This window comes from Hylobates moloch, unplaced genomic scaffold (assembly GCF_009828535.3).
Source record: "Hylobates moloch isolate HMO894 unplaced genomic scaffold, HMol_V3 SCAFFOLD_3, whole genome shotgun sequence".
Lineage (NCBI taxonomy): Eukaryota > Metazoa > Chordata > Mammalia > Primates > Hylobatidae > Hylobates > Hylobates moloch.
Genome location: NW_026652278.1, coordinates 116,321,173 through 116,344,250, shown reverse-complemented (window position 1 = coordinate 116,344,250; position 23,078 = coordinate 116,321,173). Strand labels below are relative to the sequence as shown.

The following is a 23,078-nucleotide window of genomic DNA, read 5'->3' as shown; positions in this document are numbered from 1 at the left end:
CAAACCACCTGCTAATACATTAGGTACTACTAATACATTAGGTACTAGTACCTAATGTAATAACACTGGTATTAAAAATAATTGGTTTTTGGATTCATTTCCTTCAATAATGACTATATGTTGCATTTAATTCACTATCAGTTTTCTTTAAATGTAGGTAGTTGCTAACTCATTGAACCACTGCCTTGGTATAAAAATATGATGTTGTTAACTTTGGAATAGGAAAAAATAAACATAACAAACATAACAAAGGAAACCTGTTTCTTGGAAATTCCCATGGGCCAGGTATGTCGGCTACATATCCAGGTGAGAAGCCCTTGCAATCACATCCGTTCATATCACAATGTAAATAGGCAGCTGTTTGCTTTCACCTATAAAAGGAGAATGCTTGTTTGGTAGTGAAATGTTATACATTCAAATTAGTTTATCCAATGTTCAATTTCACTTTTATTTTGATATTAGTGGAAAGCAATTTTGAGAACATTGAGAGTTATTTTGCTTTTTTTCATCAGTTCATCTTGATTCAAACTATACTGAACTTTAAAATCAATTTATTTCATTTAATTTGAAAGCTGAAATTTGGTATATAAGTTGTTAAGAGCCATAGAACCATCAACTGGCCACTATGTCAAATTTTTCTTTGGGAATCACTCTATTTTTTCTAAAGACTGTAATTGAGATAAGCCAGTAGAGTGTTTTGCTTTTTTAAATTCCTTCCTTGTACTCATATTCTATAAAGTATCTAGATTTGCCTCCCGTTACATTTAAAATGCATTGCCATTAACTGTTGAGATAACGTGGATCAGTCTCAATCAGATAAGGGATATGGAATTTTCAAAAAGTTTATGGTATCTGTTTATGGTATTAAAGTACATTTGTGATTTCAAAACTGGATTTGCAACCTAGATACTACAGCCACAGCCCATCTTGTTAATATGCTCTCACCCTTATTGAGCTGTTTGGCTGGGAAATTGCTAATTTATCTCCCTGTGCACAGCTGGGTAACTTTCAGTGCAGACAGAGAGCCTGTGTTTATTGGTGATGGAGGTGAAGGAGGGAAAGAGCAGGTTTGGGGAATTCAGATCTACGCTACTTTTGAAACTGTGTGGTACGCAAAATCTAAAGAATTTACTGGCCTGGTAGATAAACTACTTATACAGAGAAGAGATAACAGAGACCCGGCGTGCTTTCCAGGAAACAGGCAGCTGGGAAGAGAGGGAGTGATTACTCCCCAGCCAGCCTTGCTGAGAAGTGCCCGCACAGCTGAGGACCATGCAAAGAGGATGACAGAGCTGAGTAAGGCAGATGGGATCTGCTAGCCACCACTGACTCTAACAATAGGCCAAAAGGGAAAACTGCCACTGTGTTCCCAGACAGTGAATGAGAGGGGCTGGCTGGCACTGCAGTCCCTGCATAGAATTTTAAAGGAGGAGTGGGCTGATCCATGAGGGAGGGATATCATAAGCACAACTCAATTCAGACCTGTGCCATTATCTTCGGCTGGTGGGCTGTTAATTTTGGTAAAGAGTCTGTGTTCACTGGTGATGGGTGTCAAGAAGGGAAAGATTATGTTTAGGAAAGTCAGACCTATGCTACTCTTGCTCTGCCTTGTACTCAATACCTACAAAAAAAAAAAAAAATAGTTTTCATGGACGTCTATATCTGTTTATCCAACCATTCTTTCCTGAACATTTATTGAGCGAGCAGCCAATACTAGGTAAACTACTAGGCCTGCAGGACAAAAACAATAAGACCCAGCTCTGGCCCAAACCTCTCAAGATCTAGTAAAGAAAATAGACATATAAAACAACAACAAAATAAATGAATAAATAAATTCAAAATGCAGTAAGTTGTACTAACTTCAAACCAGAAACGTGCTAGAAATCCCAACTATACCCTTATACCTTGTGCTTTTATTTGTAGACAATGATTGGGAGTCAGGTTTTAGTGGCTCCATTGGCTATTCATTGAAATAGCCCACCTGCCCCAATTATTGCCCAAGAAAACAATGACTTAACTAATTTCACTAATAAAGTGCCCTATAAATCTTCTAATACCACATGAGGTAAGAGACATGTATCCATATTTGGACAGATGAGGAGACAGAAAAGGTAGATAACTAGCTTAATGTCCCACTGCTTGTTTTATTTATTTTTTGAGACGGAATTTCGCTCTTGTTGCCCAGGCTGGAGTGCAATGGCTCTATCTCAGCTCACCGCAACCTCCCCCTCCCCTATTTAAGCAATTCTCCTGCCTCAGCCTCCCCAGTAGCTGGGATTACAGGCATGCATCACCACACCTGGCTAATTTTGTATTTTTAGTAGAGACGGGGTTTCTCCATGTTGGTCAGGCTGGTCTCTAACTCCCAACCTCAGGTGATCCGCCTGCTTCAGCCTCCCAAAGTGCTGGGATTAGAGGCGTGGGCCACTGCGCCTGGCTCCACTGCTTGTTTTAATAAGTTTGTAGGAGAGAACTGAAATACATAATAATCATAAATATAAGTCAATGTAAGGTGATGAGGACATTACTTTGCTAATTTTAGAGGAGTTGTTTCTTGCAATAAAAGCTTCTGAGTCAGAGAAGGATGATATTTCCCACTAGAGGGATGGTGATGGGTAGATGGAAGTGGATGGAAGAGAACAGCACTGAGGGGTCATGTGCATGAGAATTGAGGGTGGGGGCTGGACACAATCCATAGCAATTAAATTCTGTAGATAGTAAAAACCTCCAGATGATTTTTAAGAAATCATGCTGAATAAAGTACCTTATAAATCCTCTGAGCTTTCCCTAAAGGAAAACTCACAGTAAAGATATATATTATTGCTCAAAGTTGTTTGACTGATAGTTCCTTACATGTGAATCAGTACAGAGATCAGGCCACAGGGCTGTTTCACTGTATGCCAGTCACGTGAACATTGCTAACAGCATGTTGCCTCTAAAAAACAGTTTGGAAGTGAGAACACCCAAGTTACACTCCGGGTTCTGAGCAAGACATGTCCTCTTTCTGGGCCTGTGGTCTCATGAGAAGTTGGATTTTAAAACCTCGACAGAATATTTCAGTGGCCATAGACAAGAAGAAAAGATAATCAGGCTAGTGGTTCAGATCAGGGCTCATCTGGTGTGTGTTCTTTAATTTTCATATTTTAGAATGCTCCCCTAATAAGCACCATATCTGAGCTGGAAAGACCCAAGCACAGTCGTTGGCTAGGCATAGTCATAGGAATATCATTTCTCCATTATAAAGTTCCAGTAGGAAAACACAATGGAATGAGGGTAAAGGACCGCCTCTTCCAGGGATCTGGAAAGAATATGAAGCAAGGGAAAGACGTGAGCCAAGTCTGCTTGATTCGGACTTTATAATATTATTCCCATCGAGTACATTTCTACGATGACACTACCAACAGCGTTCTTTGTAGATATTATACTAAGCGTCCTTGCATTTGACCATGAATACTGCAAGATCGGGGGGCTTAGCAAAAGAGACTGGTGTACATTAAGAGCCCATGCTGTGATGGACATGGTGCTAGTCACTCATGCTGTCATGTGCTTTACTTACCTCTCATTTATTCTTTAATACCAGACACAGAAAGGGTAAGTAACTAGCTTAATGTCCCACTGCTTATAAGGTCAGATGTGATATAAAAACACTACCTTCTAGCCCTCAAGCCTATGTGTGTTTGTTTTATATCATCCCTTAAAAATGCTTTTCACATAAGGCTACTGTGTTAGTACCTATAGCACCCACTGGGATTGTAAACTGAAGGAAAAGTTTATTAGGATACTATAGGATTAAAATTATCATGTGCCTATCAGTCAGATATTATACCCTGCTTGATGAAAAGGCACAGCATTTTTATTATGGAACAATATGAATAATTTATCACTATACAGTCGTGTAAATATCATTCGTGCTTATTGCGTTAAATAAGATTTTCATGTCAGCTGCATCTAAGAATTATTCTCGAGCTCATTTCAATTTATGATCTTAGATGAATCTGCACAGTTACTTTAAAAACCATACAATCCAGTAAATAAGTAATAGAGAAATTTCTTCCATGACCAGACTTTGAGAAGGAGGAAGGAAAAAATCTCTGCACTATTTACATCTATGTATCTCTAATTCTTTTTTTTAATTTTATTATTATTATACTTTAAGTTTTAGGGTACATGTGCACAACCTGCACGTTTGTTACATATGTATACATGTGCCATGTTGGTGTGCTGCACCCATGTATCTCTAATTCTTAACATAGTGCCTGGAATCTTGGTGGTGATAAATATGTTGTTTTCATAAAGGTAGAGGTTTGCCGGTTGCAGTGGCTCACACCTGTAATCCCAGCACTATGGGAGGCTAAGGCCAGTGGATTGCTTGAGCTCAGGAGTTCAAGACCAGCCTGAGCAACACAGCAAAACTCCATCTCTACAAAAAAAAATTTAAAAATTAGCTGAGCATGGCAGCACATGCCTATAGTCTGAGCTATTTCGGGGGCTGAGGTGATAGTATTGCTTGAACCGGGATGGTGGAGGTTGCAGTGAGCTGTTATTGTGCCACTGCACTCCAGCCTGGGTGACAAAGTGAGACCCTGCCTTAAAAAAAAAAAAAAAAGGTAGACGTGGTGGTAGGGTGTGAGTGCATGTATTTTCTATCATGTTCTCTTAAATACATTTAATGTCCACCAAGAACAGGTGCATTTGGTGAATAGCATCTCACATTAGGTAATCAGTACAGCAGTTTTTAAGAGTGAAGGTGCCGGGCGCGGTGGCTCACGCTTGTAATCCCAGCACTTTGGGAGGCCGAGGCAGGCGGATCACGAGGTCAGGAGATCGAGACCATGGTGAAACCCCGTCTCTACCAAAAATACAAAAAATTAGCCGGGCGTGGTAGCGGGCGCCTGTAGTCCCAGCTACTCGGAGAGGCTGAGGCAGGAGAATGGCGTGAACCCGGGAGGCGGCGCTTGCAGTGAGCCGAGATTGCGCCACTGCACTCCAGCCTGGGAGACAGAGCGAGACTCCGTCTCAAAAAAAAAAAAAAAAAAAAAAAAAAAAGAGTGAAGGCTGTGAAGTCAGGCTGCTCGGATTTGAATCCTAGCTCTATGATTTAGGCAAGCCTGCATGTTCCTTAGCCTGTGATAGGGGTTAATAATAGAACCAGTGTTCTATCAGAGTTTTTGTGAGGATAAAATGACTGATGCAAGTAAAATACTTAGCTGAGTGATTAAAACATGGTAGGCCTCAATAAATGTTTAATTTTTTATTAGGTGAAAGAATTAACCTCAGATTCACTATTGGCCAAAGAAATGTCTCACAAGGCACTATCATTAAGGATATAGAGAAAAGTAACTTCTAGTCTGATCCAAAAGATCATATTCTGCCCTTGTTTTCTGAACCCCATTTCTGAAAAAGAGACCATGGCAATGAGAAAAAACAGGGATTAAAGCATACTTTTAGGAATTATTACTTTTTCATTATTACTTTATTCTCCCTGATTTCTAAGTTGAACTAAACCCCAAGCCTTCTCCAATCTTTTGATCAACTCGAAGTTTAATCCTTTCCATTTTAGCTGGATTTGTTCTAAGAAAGGATTGTTGAATTTCAGAAGACAACTCAGTATTCACTGAACATGAGTGTATTAGATTTTTTTTCTTTTCTTTTTCTTTAATTTCAGGGAATCCTCATATCAAAATATCATTCTGGAATTTGGTAAAGAAGAAAAAGTAATATTTAAAACAAAAAGTGTCTGTCAAAAGTGATATGAGGTGGATACATTAATTAGCTTGATGAAATCTTTCTACAATGTATACATAGATGAAAACATCACATTGTACCCCATAAATATACACAATTAGTATCTGTCAACTAAGAAAAAAAAGTGATGTGGAGGTAAGGTGATAACTCCATGAATAGAAGAAAGCTACCATGCTTTTAGCCTGTGATATGGGTTAATAGATGTATCAAGATGTAAAACAGCATCATTGTCTTTTTATAAGAACCTCATGTTTCACAATGAGGAAATAAAGTGCCCAAGAAAACACTTTCCTGCCTAGAGCTTTTTATATAAATAAATATTTTGCCCTTTTCCTGTTCTTCTCCACCAGAGTTAAACAATGGACACTTAGAAGGGAAATGATGTCAACACCCTATTGATAAAAATCAAGCTATGCTGGAGGAGACACAGTAGAAAAAAACACAGCTTTCTAGCTTCTATAGTTTGTTATGGTAACTCCATGAACCTTAATTAAATGTAAAGCATAATTTCATTATAGCCCCATGCTGACTTAAGTTCACTATGGATGCACAGCTTTTGTATTCATATCTTTTAGCAAAGATAACTAGGATATCCAAAGCAAAGATAATTGTCTTTGGCAGCTAGAATTCATAGCTTTGCATGTGTGTAACTCTTTTTTTTTTTTAGTTTGAAATTTGACTGGCATTCCAATGCATTTCATAGCTATTCATTCTGGGAAAGGCCATTTCAGCAGAGTTTACAGAATGTGGAAAATATCTTGAAGACCATTTATCAGTTTAATGATACCAAATAAATGCTTGGCAGAACATCCAGACTATAGATAAAAGATAGTATAAAATATGTGAAGATTGCAAATTTACCAGTGGCACATTTGCAGCAGTTGAGTGGGATGTATTGCAAATTAATCTTATTCTCAAGGAAGTGATTTCTTCCATGAATGTTCTAGTTCATTAAATGGTCATAGAGCTAGATGACCTATTTTGCCAGTTCAGAAAACCAAGGTCAAATCTCTTTTTAGTCTTTAAGTTAATGTCTTGACTCCTCTCCTGCTCTCATGCAAACTATTTTGAGGAATAAACTATTATAATATTAATAAGCTTAACATATTTTGCCATCAAAATTTCTGTTATTAACTGTATGTAGTAATTGAAGGAAGCCCTCCATTGTATCTGAAATGAACTGCTTAAAATCTTTCATATAATCCCCACAACAAAGAAGATTTAATCCTGGTAGTCACTGCTGTTTTTCAGGTAGAACAATGATGTAACCATGTGTTATAAAGGGAGGAGAAGGACATTGTTTAAAACGAATAGTACCATAACATCACCAGAGGTGAGGTACCATCACTTACTCACCACAAGTCCGAAGTATCCAACTGGTAGATGTAAAATGCTTTGCATACTAGAACTCTATTCTTCATTGCATGTGATATCAGAGGTCTTATTTTAATCAGAGCCCAGGCAGTATGGAGGACTCAGTCTCCACTACAATATAAGAACTCAAGGAAGCAATAAAGGTAAGAAAACTACACTCTGAGGAGCTCTGTGTGTTAGTTTAACCAGATCTTCCTCCTTTCCAGCAGTCTTAGGTCATACAGAGTCTAAAACACTGGTTCTCACGACAAAAATGAAATGAAATATTGTCTTTGAGATAACCTTGGAGATTGCTCAGCTGGCTCAATCCTTTCTATGCATGAAGACAACACGGTACAAAATAATAATAACAGCAATAACAATACATAATAATAACTTATTCTATACCATAGTTTAAATGGATTTAGTCTATTTATATAACGAATGAAGGAGCAGTTTAAAGGAATAAAGAAAAAAGTAAGGCTTAATTCATGTCACATTCTGAGACTAAATTCAATACATTGTCTCTTATCCTACCTTGTTTTTGATCTCCTTAAATTTCTGTTAAATCAATATATAATTATTTAATTATAGCCTCATACAAAGAGAGCGAGAGCAACAGACTTCACTATTGGGTTTTTGCCTAATTTAATTATGACTGTTAAGTTTCAAATCAGAAAAACAAAACCTAAAATATATCTCAACATGATAATGAGAAAATTGAAAGAGGGGAAAAAGAGTTTGTATTAGAGTTCTCTAGAGGGACAGAACTAATAGGATAGATAGGTATATAAAGGGGAGTTTATTAAGTATTAACTCACATGATCTCAAGGTCCCACAATAGGCCATCTGCAAGCTAAGGAGCAAGGAAAGTCAGCCCGAGTCCCAAAACTGAAGAACTTGGAGTACAATGTTCTCCCAGCATGGGAGAAAGATGTAGGCCAGGAGGCTAGATCAGTCTCGTTGTTAACATTTTTCTGCCTGATTTATATTCACTGACAGCTGATTAGATTGTGCCCACCAGATTAAAGGTGGGTCTTCCTTCCCCAACCCACTGACCCAAATGTTAATCTCCTTTGGCAACACCCTCACAGACACAAGCAGGGACAATACTTTGCATCCTTCAATCCAATCAAATTGACACTCCGTATTAACCATCACAAGTTTACCCCTTGTCAACTTGAACCCATACACATCTCCTGAGATCATACATAATCTTCAAATAAAGACAATAATAAGGTAATAATTATGCTTAACATAATACTGTACAACCAGGAACACATCAGTCCCTAACCCAAATACTATTACATAAAGTTAACAGTACTTAAATGCTGAAATGAAATCAATAAATCTTATGTCACATAATAAAGAAAAAAAGAAAAGAAAAAAATTTTTAGTACAAGTGTATACATGCACAAACATATTTTTTAACAAAAGAAGAATAAAATACTCATGACAATTACAGTCCTCATTTCTGCAGCTAGTCACGTGGTTATAGCTGGTATTGACGACTACCTTCTTCTGGTACCCATTCTGTATTCCCTTTGCCTTCAGCACCTCAGCAGGTCGTGGTTTTTTTTTCTGGTGGAGTGACCCAAACCTTCATTCCTGAAGGGTCTGGGCCATTTGTAGTCCTACCTGGATTGGGTTGTTGTAGTTTCCCATTGACCTTAATCACAGGGCATGGTAATACACTAGAAGTGATGGTGAGTGGTGCCATGTCCGCTTCCACCCCTTGACTCCTGGACCCATGAACCCTGTCTATGGGAGATACAGTACCGTATATTGGATGCTGATTCAGAGCATACAAGGCCTTCCGGAGAACTTTGCCCCAGCCCTGCAGAGTATTGTCATCTAGTTGGCATTGTAATTGTGACTTCAAAAGGCCATTCCACCATTCTATCAATCCAGCTGTTTCAGGATGATGGAGGAACATGGTAAGACCAGTGAATTCCATGAGCATGAGCCCACTGCCTCACTACTTTAGCTGTAAAGTGAGTGCCTTGGTCAGAGGCGACACTGTGTGGAATACCATGATGGTGGATAAGGCATTCCGTGAGTCAACAGATGGTAGTCTTGGCAGAAGCATTGTGTGCAGGATAGGCAAACCCATACCCAGCGTAAGTGTCTATTCAGGCGAGGACAAACCTCTGCCCTTTCAATGATGGAAGAGGTCCAACATAATCAACCTGCCACCAGGTAGCTGGCTGATCACCCCAAGGAATGGTGCCATATTGAGGACTCAGTGTTCGTTTCTGCTGCTGAAAAACAGGGCACTCATCAGTGGCCATAGTCAAGTCAGCCATTGTGAGTTGAAGTCCATGTTGCTGAGACCATGCATAACCTCCCTCCCTGCCACCATGGCCACTTCCTTCATGAACCCATTGGGCGATGACGGGGGTGGCTGGGGAAAGAGGCTGAGTGGTGTCCACAGAACGGGTCATCCCATCCTATCCACCTGATTACTAAAATCTTCCTCTGCTGAGGTCACCTGTTGGTGAGCACTCACATGGGAAACAAATATCTTCACAGTTTTTGACCACTTGGAAAGATCTATCCACATACCTCTTCCCCAAATTCCTTTGTCACCAATTTATCAATCATGCTTCTTTTAAGTTCCTGACCATCCAGCCAAACCATTAGCTACTGCCCATGAACCAGTATATAATTGCACATCTGGCCATTTCTCCATCCATGCAAAGTGCACAACCAGGTGCACTGCTTGAAGTTCTGCCCACTGGAAAGATTTTCCTTCACTGCTGTCCTTCAGAGATGTCCTACAAAGGGACTGTAGTGCTGCAGCTGTCCACTTTCTGCATATTGTGCAGAACCATGTGTGAACCAGGCCCTACCTAGTCTTCTCTTCCTCTGTCAACTGATCATAGGGAACTCCTCATGAGGCCATTGGTGCAGGCTGGGGGAAAGAAGGCAGGGTGGCAGAAGTGGAGACCATGGACATTTGAGACACTTCTTCATGTAACTTACTCATGCCTTCAGGACCTGCTTGAGTTTGGTCACATATATACTACTTCCATTTGATGATGGAATGCTGCTGTGCATGACCCACTTTATGGCTAGGTGGGTCAGAAAGCACCTAGTTCGTGATAGGCAGTTCAGGTCGCACGGTGACTTGATGACCCATAGTCAAACGTTCAGTTTCTACCAAAGCCCAGTAACAGGCCAAGAGCTGTCTTTTAAAAGGAGACTAGTTATCCGTAGAAGATGGCAGGGTCTTGCTCCAAAATCCTATAGGCCTCCACTGTGATTCACCTATGGGAGCCTGCCAAAGGCTCCAAACAACATCCCTATCTGCCACTGACACCTCAAGCACCATTGGATCTGCTGGGTCATATGGCCCAAGTGACAGAGTAGCTTGCACAGCAGTCTGGATCTGTTGCAGAGCCTTCTCCTGTTCTGGATCCTACTCAAAATTGGTAGCCTTTAAGGTCATTCAATAAATGGGCCAGAGTAACACACTCAAATGAGGAAAGTGTTGCCTCCAAAATCCAAATATGCCCACTAGGTGTTATGCCTCTTTCTTGGTTGTAGGAGAGGCCGAATGGAACAACTTACCCTTCATCTTAGAAGGAATATCTCAATAGGCCCCACACCGCTGAACCCCTATAAATTTTACTGAGGTAGAAGTTCCCTGAATTTTAGTCAGATTTGTTTTCTATCCCCTGGCACACAAATGTCTTACCAATAAGTTCAGTGTGCTTGCTAATTCTTGCTTACTGAATCCAATCAGCATAATGTCATCAAGGTAATGGACCAGTGTGATTTCTTGTGGAAGCAAAAAGTGATCAAGGTCTTTCTGAATAAGATTATAACACAAAGTCGGAGACTTGATATACCCCTGAGGTAGGACAGTAAAGGGATATTGTTGGCCTTGCCAGCTAAAGGCAAATTGCTTCTGATGGGCCTATGGACAGGAATGAAGAAAAAGGCATTTGCCAAGTCAATGGCTGCATACCAGGTACCAGGAGATGTGTTAATTTGCTTAAGAAATGAAACCACAACTGGTACAGCAGCTGCATTTGGAGTCACCACTTGGTAAAGCTTACAATAATCCATGGTCATCCTCCAAGATCCATTTGTCTTCTGCACAGGCCAAATGGGATAATCAAATGGAGATGTGGTGGGAATTACCACCTCTTCATCTTTCAAGTTCTTGATGGTGGCACTAATCTCCACAATCCCTCCAGGGATATAATATTGTTTTTGGCTTACTATTTATCTAGGTAGATACAGCTCTAATGGCTTCCATTTGGCATTTCCCACCATACTAGCCCTCATCCCACCAGTCAGGAAGCCATTGTGGGGGTTCTGCCAGCTGCTAAGTATGTCTATGCCAATTATGCATTCTGGCACTGGGAAAATAACCACAGGATGAATTCAGGGACCCACTGGACCCACTGTAAGTCAGACCTGAGCTAAAACTCTATTAAGTACCTGACCTCCATAAGCCCCTACTTTAACTGGAGGACCACAATGATGTTTTGGGTCCCCTGGAATCAACAACAGCTCAGGGCTAGTGTCCAGTAATCCCTAAAATGGCTGATCATTTCCTTTTCCCCAGTGTACAGTTACCCTGGTAAAAGGCTGAAGGTATCCTGGGGGAAGGATGGGAGAAATATTAACAGCATAATTTGTCAGTAGTGTAGTGGGGTCCTTCCTCAAGGGGACCCTGCCTCCCTTTCAGACTATTCTGATGCTGCTTTGTCTTTGCTGTCCATTATAGTAGCTATGCTCACCTTGCTTTTGATGGTTGTTTGCACCACTTGGCCCCTGCCACCTCGGGATCCAATTATTCCCATTGTATTTAAATTTTGTAGTTGAGTGACTGTGGTTCCCACTGTTAGATCTGACATACAGAGAAGATCAATTACAATACCCTTCAAAGAGGCAGGTGCTGCCCTCACAAATCTATTTCATAAGGGATTCGTTAAGGGTATATCTTCTGGACCCTCCCACCTGGGAGGAGTAGGTCTAAAATGACTAATCCACTCTACCATCCCAGTCTCCCTGAGTCTTTGGATTCCTTCCTCTATATTAAAACAAAGGGAGATCAGGCATTTCCAGCTCACTCATAGTGGGCTCTCTTTTAATCCGTATTTCAGCTAACCAAGAAAATAAACTCTTAGAACCTTTTTTTAACTCCCTGAGCTGCAACGTGAAATAGAGTCCATATTTATTGGGCCCAAATCAATAAATTCAGCCTGATCCAACTCTATGTTCCTTCCACCATTATCCTACACCCTTAATATCCATTCCCATGCCTGTTCTCCAGATTTTTGTTTATATAAATTAGAAAACTTCAGCAGTTCTTTTCAAGTGTAGTGCACCTCCTCATGGGTCATACTCTCAACCTCACCTCTAGGGGCCTGTGGGACTTCAATCTAGTTATAAGTCTAGAAGCAAACAGGGATATTGGGAGTGGCTTCTGAGGAGAATCAACATTATCTTGCCTGGCAACTGCCTCAGGGGAGGCCATCGCTGTTGCCCCAGGCAGTGCAGGATTTTTCTCCTCAGACAAAGGTGGAAAGGCTGATGGCAGCATGGGTGGGGGAGGAGATGTTGCCACTACTGGGGATGGGGAAGCTGCTCCTTCTGGCAAAAACGGTTCATTGGAGTTTACAAGCTCAGTGTCCCCAGCTTCATCAGGGTCTTCCCACATGTCCCTATTTCAAGTTGCAGGGTCCCATTCTTTTCCAATCAATACCCTCACCTTAACAGCAAACACCTGGAGAGGCTATGTATGCACCTTTCACTGCAGATTAAAGCTCCCATGATAAGAGCTTGTGTCTCTTTTTCCACAATTTCAGCTCTTTCTCTACAGGAGATAAGACTCTCACTCAGGGCAATCTTGGCAGATTTGAGGCTTAGTATCTGCTTCTGAAGCCAGGAAGTAGAATCCCTGAGTTCATCATTTTCTTTCATCACTTTGTCCACTGAACTTAGGAGCAATCGACCAGCTTCATTATGTTCCTTGGTTCTCCACATATGGTCAAAAATATTATGTATAGACTCACTGAACTCCTTGCCTCTCACGAGTGGTGAATCAACATTGCCAAATGTACTTATTTTGCATAACTCTCTAAACAGTTCATGCCAAGGACTATCACTATTTTCCATACTGTAAGAAGTAGAGTCCTTATCATTTTGGGGTCTAATTATATTAAGCAGCCAACTCCAGAAATTCCAAAACCAATGAAAAAAAAAACAACCCATCCTTAATATTCTGTTCCTCTAGAACCATTCCTGGTACCAAAATCTGTATTAGTCAGGGTTCTCTAGAGGAATAAAACTAATGGGATAGATATAAAGGGGAGTTTATTAAGTATTAACTCACATGATCACAAGGTCCCACAGTAAGCTATCTATGAGCTGAGGAGCAAGGAAAGCCAGTCCGAGTCCCAAAACTGAAGAGCTTGGAGTCTGATATTCAAGGGCTGGAAAGGTCCAGCATGGGAGAAAGATACAGGCTGGGAGGCTAAACCAGTCTACTTTTTTCGCATTTTTTCTGCCTGCTTTATATTCTAGCCACGCTGACAGCTAATTAGATGGTGCCCACTCAGATTAAGGGTGGGTCTGCCTTTCCCAGCCCACTGACTCACATGTTAATCTCCTTTGGCAACACCCTCACAGACATACCCAGGATCAATATTTTGCATCCTTCAATCCAATCAAGTTGACGCTCGGAATTAACCATCACAGAATTCATAAAGGATCCTGGGAGGTAAAAAGCTCAACTGCATTGCATCAGGGAATTTATTTTCTGAGTGTTATTATTGACTTAATCAATGTTTTGTTATTCTTAAGGAATTGGCTACTATACTACTATTGTAGCAAGCCTACAACCCTGAAACTGAAATGTTCAAGAGACTCTCTTATTCATCTCCAGAGATTTTGAAACTGGAGAGAGAGAGATTGAGGATAATTTCATCCAAAACATTTTTTCCTAAACTATTTAGAAATACCTCTAGAATTATATAAAATTTATTTTTAAAAAACACACCATAAACCTGAAAATATATAGAAGTAGCATAAGTTGGTGTGGAAGAAAGAAAGAAATAAAGAAAAAAAGAAGAGGAAGAAAGAAAGAAAGAGAAAGAAAGAAAGAAAGAGAAAGAAAGAGAAAGAAAGAAAGAAAGAAAGAGAAAGAAAGGGAGAGATGGAGGGAGGAGGGAAGGAAGGAAGGAAGGGGGGAAGGAGGAAGGGAAGGAGAGGAGAAAAAAGGAAAGAAAGAAAGAAGGAGGGAAAGAAAGAAGGAAGGAAGGGAGAGAGAAAGAGAGAAAAAGAAAGAGAAAAAAGAAAGAAAAGGAAGAAAGAAAGGAAGAAAGGAAAAGAGAAAGAAGAAAGAAAAAGAAAGAAAGAAAGAAAGAAGAAAGAAAAAGAAAAAGAGAAGAGCAAAGAAAGGAGTCATATGATCCCACAATTCAAAATGCTACTTGAAATCGGAGTCTGATAAACCTGTGGTAAATTGCATTCCAGTTACTGGCCAGTCCTGTAATCTTAAACCTCAATCTACATCTATGTCTGTGGATGAGAGGCAATAACCTCTCTTTGTTGTGGGTATTAACATAAACATAGAGATTGCCTCATATAGTGATACATTGGCTACATTGTAGCCATTCAAAAGATAATTTCATTTTTGTTATTTTTGTCTGCTACAGATATTCTGTAAGAGGGTAAAGATCCTCTAATTGTATATGTGTGAACATAGACAATGAAGACAAAGATGTAGAGCATCACTCTGAGAACTCGCTTGTTTTTCAGATTATATTTGAAGCTTTTAGGGGTTTACTGATAGTCACATGAACTAAGGGAAAGCAGTATATCTTTCACATCTACTAAACATCTAATTTTAAAACAGAAAACTGTGATCAATTCTTAAAAGAAAGAGAAATCAATGTAAGAATACATAGGAAACTGGTAATGTTGCCTCTAGGAAGGAGGAATGAGGGATAAACGTGGGGATGGTAGCGTCAATTTTCACTTTACTCCCTTTTATATTTTGGTATAGTGCGTACACATTTTGGCATAACTATTTTAAATGGCATTTTAAAAACACCAGACACTGAAGAGAAATGGCATTTAAGTAAATCAGCACAATGTATTCCAAGCAGTCAGGTCTTCTACAGTTTTGGAAAAACTGTGCTTTGCAGGGAATCAGTTGGGAGTAGAAAGTTTTCCAAGCATATTTTTCACAGGCACGCTTTTTTATGAATCAAAGTATCTCTTGTGTATTCAAGTAATACTCTAAACTATCTTTAAAACTTATACATGGAAAACTATCATCAGAAGCAGCTAAGCAATGATTATTTAACTAAGTAGCAAATATTTTTAATAAAACAATATGCAAAGCTCTTGGCTAGTCCTTTGGTGGAGAGGTACTGGAAGGAAGTTGTAAAAGATACTATAAATGTGTTTAAGATATAAAATAATCTTGTTCTGGATTATGATGCAGTGGGGAAGATGAACACATTTTAAAAACCACTATAAGATATCCTGCAATATGTTTTATAAATTCATAGCATTAATAAATACTATATGACATGGAGAGAAAATGATATTTTTATGTATAGAGAAATTTAAGAAAGTGTCTTTGGAGAAGGTGTTAGAAGAACTGATACTTGATGGTTGTCTGTGGAGCAAAGGGCCTTTCAGATAGTAAGAGCAGTTCAGTTAAGGAGCTGGGGTTGGTGAGCACAGGGAGTGCTTAGACAGGAAAGGGTATGAGGGTACCAGGAGAGGGCAATACATTAAGAGACAGGCCAGGTGCGGTGGCTTATGCTTGTAATCCCGGAAGTTTGGGAGGCTGAGGCAGGTGGACCACCTGAGGTCAGGAGTTTGAGACCAGCCTGGCCAACATGGTGAAACCCCGTCTCTACTAAAAACACAAAATTTAGCTGGGCGTAGTGCCGGGCGCCTATAATCCCAACTACTCAGGAGGCTGAGGCAGGAGAATCACGTGAACTCGGGGGACAGAGGTTGCAGGGAGCCTAGATCCCACCACTGTACTCTAGCCTGGGCAAAAGAATGAAACTCCATCTCAAAAAAAGAAAAAAAAAAAAAAAAAAACAGCCAGACTCCAGTCAGGAAAGAGCCAAAGAGCCAAACCGCATCAGGATTTGAACATCAGGTTGAGGACTTTGAACTTTTTTCTAGAAAAACTGGGGAACATTTGAAGATTTTTCAGCCAAATTAACATTTTCAGATGATAACTTTGTATCAGTATAACAGATGAACTGGCATGAGGAGCAACTCAGGACTGTGAGATTAGAATAGGCTTTTGAGATGGTACCTGAATAGGAGCCTCATTATATGTCAATCTTGGCTCTGACTGGTCCTGCCAAAGCAATAAAATATGAGCCTACCTGGGGGGACAACTCCAAAATAGGCATGTCTCATGCTTCTTCCTTCCACATTTTTTTTTTTAATCTGGAATTTCTGTTAACATCGTGAGGAGAAACACATGTCTGGCATCATTCATGATTACCTTAAGTGAAGAGGTGATTCAAAAACGACTGGCTCTGTTACACGGAGCGTGACCACAATTATGCTGGAGGTCACGGCTATTTGAATCAATAAAAGAATATGAGTTGAGATGTTGCTCCCTTAGGAGTTTCAGGAGAGTCCATTTTCAATATCTACACTAAGGTTTCTTCTAATTAAGGAAGATTTTTCCTTTGAAACTGGGGTTTTGTATAACAAAATATTATGCAGTAGCTTCCAGGGATAATTTCCTAAGGTAAGGTTTTAGTTAGAGCTCATGACTTGTCTTATAAATTAGGTATTTTTTTTTTCCCAATTCAAGAAGCTAAGAGTTACTTCTGGAATTCTTTGGAAGAGCTATACTGGTTAAGTGCCTGGCTCACAGTCTAAAAAATCCTTTTTTTGTTTAAGGAAGCTCAAGCAGAAGCCCTCAGTTCTGATTTGCCCACGGTGTCAAACATCAGAGGAATTTTCCAATGGGCCTTTATGAGTTTTATTTTCACTTCAATTAGGAAGATACCTGGGTGTTTAATGGGCACTTTTCAAGCTACTGGAGCAGAGCTAGAGCAAATGACCTCATTTACTTGGAGAAATAAAGTAACAGTGTCACAGATGCTTCGTAAAGCTTCACATAATTGCAAATGGGAGGTAAGGGAAATATCAGAAGAGAAATTTGGATCAAAGAACATTATAACCATATATGTAGCTGTGTTTCTCTTACCAGGAGCTTTCAAAACAATACACACTTACCAGCAAAGACAAGAGGAAAGCTATTTTCATAACAAAATATTCATTAAGAATATTCATTTTATTTAGCTGGAACTAGGTTACATTGTCAGTAGAATTTAACCAATTTCCAGCAATATGATTTTTCTGGTCATCAAGGGAATCTTTGTATTTGAGTTCTGATTTAGACCATGGGTTCTTTAGTTAAGAGAGGAGAACTCGAATGTTCTGTTCATGTTGTTTTTAAAATACAGGCTATTTTAAAAGTCTCAAATCTCCTTAAGAATTAAGTTGGTGCCAGGGATTTCCAGAAAAAAAAAAACAGAAATAAAATAGTGAAGCTTGAAGAGCTTATAAAAAAAGGTTACTTGGGTATAGTTTAGCTTTCATACCAGGTAATCATTGTAAAGGACCGGACTCTCCTGGAACAGTGAAGAAGTAAGAGAAAAAGGCTTTACCAGAAAGAGACCTTCGGAGAGGTTTAGGCAAATCTAGGGAAGTAGTGTTGCCTCTGGAAAAGATTTATACACCCAGGTAGATGTCTCTCTCCTACCTGAAGCCACATGGAGCAGAAAGCTGTAAAACTTTAAACATCCAAGCAGAGTGAGCTAAGAGAACTCTGAAGGTAATCAGAAGTCCTAAGGAGGCAACTTAAGGTCTGGTTTCTGATCAGCTGTGAGTTGTACTTAAAAACTTCTCTCATTCAGAGAACACTTTCAGTGAGGCCTGATTGTGTGACAGCTGTGATAAAACACCAAAGTACTAGTGCGGTGAGTCCACAGTGTGTCTATGAATGATTTTAAATTTAGGAAGACACCCTAAATTAGTTAGATTTAAATTTGCACTTGTTGATAAGAATGAGACTTAATAAAACTTTTACTTCTTTAAAAGCGTTTTCAATATTAGAGCTTATATAAGTAGTATGAGTAAATGTTTAAAATGTTAACTGCTAACTGCTGTTTTGTTATTTTAACAAAGGTATTGGGTGGGTAGGAAAGGAATAGAAATGACTAAAATTTAAGGCTGTGATCAGTGGTTCATGAAAGTATACTCAGTGCCCACTTTTTTCCGGTGGCAGCCACCTGTTTTATGCCTGCAGAATTTATGTAAAAAGTTGCTGAGTGTAATAAGCTCCAAACTATGGAGAGAGGGCCGAAAAACAAGACGTTATTTGGGACAAGTGTAAGAAATGGTAGCTGTAGCTATTCCATGTCTCTGAAGTGTGACAAAGTCTGAATTCCAAAGTTGGTCATTTCAAGTATTTCATCAAGCTGTAATTTAATCTCCAGGGTTTATCTCTTTGCTTTTAAAGGATTATTCATTAAACTAAGCCTATAGCCATTCTGGAATAATCCAATTTGCTCAGGACACATCATGTATAATACTACCTCACTTTTTTCCCAACTCCTTTATATTGGTGTTAGGTTACTGACCCTCTGAACATCCCTGTAAGGCATATATCAATGGTCCCATATTAGTGTTGAAACAGTTAAATCACAGACAAGTTGGAAGGCTGTGCTACTGTAAAATATATGGCATATATTTTGTATATTTTGGGGGGTGGATATTTTTCTCTTTTTTTCTCACTTAGCAAGATGCATGACAGACCAGAGAGAAGGGAAAGTAGACAAATTCATTATTTTTATTTAATAGAGGCCATACTAAATCCCCACAAATTTCTAAACTATTTGCTTTGGTTTAGGTTTCCAGACTATGAAGAAACCTTACAGAATTGCCATATGAACAGCAACTATTTAAATGTTCATCTTCGTAGCCACTAATTAAAATAAAGAGGAAAAATTTAACAAACTTTTATTTTTGGAAAATACATTTAATTTGAAATGAATATGTAGCCTACTTGATTTTTTTTAAATAGTCTTCTTAGGAAAATAAGTCGAATTATTTTTGTTTTCTATCATGCGGGGTTGAATTCAGGTTTCGTAGGTGGTATGGAGGCTTACACAAGTAGAGATCTTAAAGCAAAGTAAAAGAAAATTACAAATACAATATTAGCTATATGCAAATATTTACTGAAAATAAGAAAAGCATCACAATAAATTTCAAAATTTCCCAAGGTCACAAATACAATTGGCATTGAAAATCCAGAAAAAGCATAATAGTTGTATTAATTTATTGTCTGTCTCTAAATTTTTCTGTGTAATTTAACATTACAGTAATGTAATATTTTCTATAAACAGAATAGAAAGAAACTTTTGTCTTTGCTTTATCATAGTTGAATGAGAATTTTTGTTCAGTCATTTGGAGAAGTTTCTCTTAGCTGCATAAATCGTATCAATAATGTTATGTAGGATTGCTGTCAAGTACATGGAAAAATCTCTATCAAATGTCTTTCATAGAAGAACTTGCAATTTCAGCTGCATTTTCAGGTTTCTTGTGCAGTGACTAATCTTATATGTTCTTTGAATGAGCATGATTGATGACAATCAAAGGACCTCCCTTTGAGTCCAGGAGAATTAGGAGGGTACTTGGAGCTATTTCTGCATTCCAACAGGTAGCAGTTACTTACCTGTGCATTGAAGTGGTAGTGTGCCACATAAATGTATTCCATTAAACCCAAACTAAAAGTATCCCCAACTTAACTTCTCTTTAGCCAGATTCCAAATGTGTGTGTGGCCATTCCAAACCCCATGGCACTGAGGAAAGTCAGTATGGAAAGTGACAGCAGAACAATTGTGGTTAAAATGTCTTATGATTGGAAATTTCACAAAAATTATAATAATCTTGTAAACATTGCTAGGGTACCCTTAATGGAAAAGCCTGCATAAGTGAAAGGCTAAAATCGTTGTAAATTTACCTCTGTTAAATTTAACAAACTAATAAAGCTACAGATTTGTTTAGAGTAAAATTCAGAGTACTAATGTGGGTGAGAGTTAAGATATATACTGATGGGCATTCTTTTGTTATGCAATAAATAATGATGTGAGTTGATTCCAGTACCATATTTACTGTAGCAGTATGATATATGAGTGAGTGTTAATAACACTAAGATTTTTTTTAAAACTTTATTATTATTATACTTTAAGTTTTAGGGTACACATGCACAACGTGCAGGTTTGTTACATATGTATACATGTGCCATGTTGGCGTGCTGCACCCATTAACTCATCATTTAGCATTAGGTATATCTCCTAATGCTATCCCTCCCCCCTCCCCCACCCCACAACAGTCCCCGGTGTGTGATGTTCCCCTTCCTGTGTCCATGAATAACACTAAGATTTTTATGAAGGGACAGTAATTTTTTTTAAGTTCAGTGAATTCTAGTGTTAAGTAAGTCCCCTAAATTTAAGTGTTCTCAAAGGCATTATGTACAGCTGAGGTTAAGGAGTAAATGGTCAATTAAATAATAAAATGTTTAAATGTTTGGCTACAATACTAAGAAATTTTGAGCATTTTTCTGAATATAAAGTTAATCCTGAGACGGCAAAAAAAATTTTTAAGAAAGTACAAGTAAACTATCAAAAGGCCAAATATATGAGGCAATATTGTTTTGAGACCTCTGTAAAGAAGATCACATAATGCCACTTGGTATATAGTGTTGCGGGAAGTCAGGGCCCCGAATGGCGGGACCCTGTGCTGTGCCACACAGTTAGGCAGCAGCAGCCACGGAGCAGTAGCCGCCGTGGGAGAGAGCCATGAAGCACTAAGAGGTGGAGATTCTGGACGCAAAGACAAGGGAGAAGCTGTGTTTCCTGGACAAGGTGGAGCCCCACACCACCACTGCAGAGATCAAGAACCTCTTTGCCAAGACCCCTCTGCAGTGGTACTCCGCCCACCAGTCCCTCCACCTAGATCCCAAGGGCAAGTCCCTGAAGGATGAGGATGTTCTGCAGAAGCTGCCCATGGGCACCATGGCCACACTCTACTTCCAGGATGTGGGGGCGCAGATCAGCTGGGTGACGCTCTTCCTAACAGAGTATGGGGGGCCTCTTTTCATCTATCTGCTCTTCTACTTCCTAGTGCCCTTCATCTATGGCAACAAATATGACTTCACATCCAGTCGGCACATGGTGGTGCACCTCACCTGCATCTGTCACTCATTGCACTACTTCAAGCACCTGCTGGAGATGCTGTTCGTGCACCGCTTCTCCCATGGTACCATGCCTTTGCAACATCTTCAAGAACTGCACCTACTCCCGGGGCTTCACTGGGTGGATGGCCTATTACATCAACCACCCTCTCTACACACCCCCTACTTACGGAGCTCAGCAGGTGAAACTGGCACTCGCCATCTTTGTGATCTGCCTGTGCTTGGCAACTTCTCCATCTACATGGCCCTGCAGGACCTGTGGCCTGCTGGGTCCAAGACCTGGAGGATCCCGTACCTCACCAAGAACCCTTTCACATGGCTCTTCCTACTGGTGTCCTGCCCCAACTACACCTACCAGGTGGGGTCCTGGATCAGTTTTGCCATCATGACACAGTGTCTCCCAGTGGCCCTGTTCTCCCTGGTGGGCTTCACCCAGATGACAATCTAGGCCAAGGGCAAGCACTGCAGCTACCTAAAGGAGTTCCGGGACTACCTGCCCCTGCGCATGCCCATCACCCCCTTCCTGCTCTGAGCGCTCACCCCTGCTGGGGCTCAGCCCCTCACCCTGGTGGCATTCTGGGGGAGGAGTGGGGCCCACAGTTCTCCAGTACCTGGAATAAAGACTGCCTGCCCCAGTAGTGAAAAAAAAAAAAAAAAATATATATATATATATATATATATATATGTATATACACACATATATATATACACACACACATATATATACATATATAAAATTATATATATATACACACACACTCATATATAAAATTATATATATATATAAAATTAGCTGGGTGCAGTGGCATATGCTTGTAGTCCCAGCTACTTGGGAGGCTGAGGCAGGAGAATCACTTGAACCTGGGAGGCGAGGCCAAGGTTGCAGTGAGCCGAGATTGCACTCCAACCTGGGGGACAAGAGCAGACTTCATCTCAGCCTCCCCGGTAGCTGGGATTACAGGCACCTGCCACCACGCCCAGCTATTTTTTTTTGTATTTTTAGTAGAGAAGGGGTTTTGCCATGTTGACCAGGCATGGTGGCTCATGCCTGTAATCCCAGCACTTTGGGAGGCCGAGGCGGGCAGATCCCCTGAGGTCTGGAGTTCGAGACCAGCCTGGCCAACATTGTGAAACCCCTTATCTACTAAAAATACAAAAAAATTAGAAGGGCGTGGTGGCAGGCACCTGTAATTCCAGCTACTCAGGAGGCTGTGGTGCATGGGCTGAGGGAACCCACCCCCAGTATTTCAATGTAGGTTCTTTCTATTTTCCCTAAGTGTCGGCCAATCTGAGAAATAAAGAGAAAGAGTACAAAGAGAGGAATTTTACAGCTGGGCTGCTGGGGATGACATCACATATCGGTAGGTCCGTGATGCCCCCCTGAGCCACAAAACCAGCAAGTTTTTATTAAGGATTTCAAAAAGGGAGGGAGTGCAGGAACAGGGAGTAGTTTACAAAGATCACATGCTTCAAAGGGCAAAAAGGAGAGCAAAGATCACATGCTTCTGAGGAAACAGGACCAGGGTAAAATCAGAAACTCCTGATAAGGGTCTACGTTCAGCTGTGCATGTATTGTCTTGATAAACATCTTGACAGAAAGCAGGGTTCAAGAGCAGAGAACCGGTCTGACCTCAAGTTTACAAGGACGGGGTCTTTTCCCCACCCTAGTAAGCCTGAGGGTACTGCAGGAGACCAGCACTTATCTCAG

At 40.0% G+C, this 23,078-nt stretch overlaps 2 pseudogenes; one reads left to right on the top strand and one right to left on the bottom strand.

The window, feature by feature from the left end:
• Positions 1–1,471: 1,471 nt before the first annotated feature.
• LOC131383166 (uncharacterized) lies at positions 1,472–12,775 on the bottom strand (annotated as a pseudogene).
• Positions 12,776–20,975: 8,200 nt separating this feature from the next.
• Positions 20,976–21,962, top strand: LOC116463653 (very-long-chain enoyl-CoA reductase-like; annotated as a pseudogene).
• The last annotated feature ends 1,116 nt before the right edge of the window (positions 21,963–23,078 follow it).